General features: G+C 45.4%; 1 protein-coding gene across 1 annotated transcript in view; it reads left to right on the plus strand.

Annotated features, from left to right (window-relative positions):
- Gng4 (guanine nucleotide binding protein (G protein), gamma 4) overlaps positions 1–1,758 on the plus strand; it is a gene marked incomplete in the record, with an annotated part of 52,354 nt that overhangs the window by 337 nt on the left and 50,259 nt on the right.

Consider the following 1,758-nt stretch of genomic DNA (forward strand, 5'->3'; position numbering starts at 1 on the left):
AAAAAAAAAAAAAAAAAAAAAAAAAAAAAAGAGTTGGGACAGGGCTGGGGATTTAGTTCAGCGGCACAGCGCCTGCCTGGCAAGCGCAAGGTTGTGAGCTTGATTTCTGGTGGGGGGGCAGGGCGGGGGGGGGGAGTTGGGACAGCATGGGAGGTCTTAGGTGACTGGGGATGTGACCTTGAGTGGGATTTTGGGGCCCTGACCTCTTTGCTGTTCTCTTTTGCTTCCCTGAAATGCCCACTAGCACAAGGCAAAGGCAGTGGGCCTGCTGGACCTTGTACCAGAACCTCCAAAACGGAAAGCCTGAATAAACCTTTTCTATTCATAAGTTAATTATCTCAGGTATTCATGTTAGTGACACAAAGCTGACTGACACACCTTTGTAAGTTGATCCTTCAAAAAAATTATTTAAAAGCTAATTTTTGTAATTGTCACTTCATGGGGGAAGCCATACACCAAAATCAATAAGCAGATGGTTTTTCTTGGTGTTCCATTAAACATGGAGTGTGGTTGCTTAATCACTGGAAATTTGTGGGCCTCTACAAAGATTTATAAAACACAGAATCTGCTCACAACTTAGAATGATGGAAGAGGACAAAAAAGGATTGTTGAGGCTGCAGACAAGACCTCAGAGGCAGAGTGCTTAGCATATGCAAGACCCTGGGTCAGTCCCAAGCATGGTGGGGGGAGGGGGTGGTTGTGATACAATGAAGTAAATTTAATAATAATAATCTACTTACCAGAGTAAATAACATGAGGAGGGAGCAGTCAGGTTAAGTTTCCCAAAGATGCTAAAGATTTAGATAAATCTTAAGGAAAACAAATTTACCAGATCTGGGCCAGGATAGGATACCAGTGATACCAACAGGCACAGTTGTAAGAAAGTAGGAAGTGAAAGTGGGGCATGGTGACAGCAAGGGATGGGTAAAGGAATGTTCAGGGAGAGGCAGGAATTTCTGCTCCTCTCCACTGTAGGAAAATTAGGGTAAGACTTGCTCTGCTGTCATAGCCAGTGGGGACCCTGGTGATGGTCTGTGAGGCAGTAGTTTTTAGACAGAGGAGTGAGATGCTGAGAGAAGGGAAGACACTACAAGTGAATCTTTTCTCTGCCTCAGCTTCCTGGCTGACATGGGGCTACCGCACTAGAGAAGAACCTAAGAAGAGCACAGAAGTCCCACTGGGAAGAGGAGACAGAGATCAGAGTGGGGAGCTGAGGAACTGGAGTTTATGGCACAGAGATCAGTTGACAAGGCTGCTTCCCAAAGAGATGCAGAGTCCTCCCTGTGGGTCCCTTGAGCTGTATATGCATAAAGTAAGTCTCCACAGTCTGAGGGAAGAATGTCCAGGGAGTAGCAAGTAGCACAATCCCCAGAGCTGACGATGTCCTGGGGGGTGCATTTCCATTTCAGTCAACTGAAGGGGAAAAGTCCACAGAACACAGGTGTTCAGTGGAAACCCCAGGAGAGTCAGAGCTTAGCAGAAAGCTGACCTGGTCCTACAGTAAGGCCTACAAGCTGTTAAGACAGCCAGCAAAGGACCCAGCTGACCCATAGGTGACTTCCCTGCTGCCGAAACAGTCCCTACTTTTTAAAAGAAGACAAAATCTAGCACACAGGACATATATTTACAATGTGTAGCACTCAATCAAAAATCACTACATAAGCCAAGAAATAGGAAAATGTGACCCAAAGCAGAAAAAAACTTAGTTGACTTAGTTAAAGTCCCATTTAACCCAGCTATTCCCCTTCTGGGTATTTT

The sequence above is a fragment of the Chinchilla lanigera genome, unplaced genomic scaffold, assembly GCF_000276665.1.
Source record: "Chinchilla lanigera isolate Chin_1 unplaced genomic scaffold, ChiLan1.0 scaffold00091, whole genome shotgun sequence".
Classification (NCBI taxonomy): Eukaryota; Metazoa; Chordata; class Mammalia; order Rodentia; family Chinchillidae; genus Chinchilla; species Chinchilla lanigera.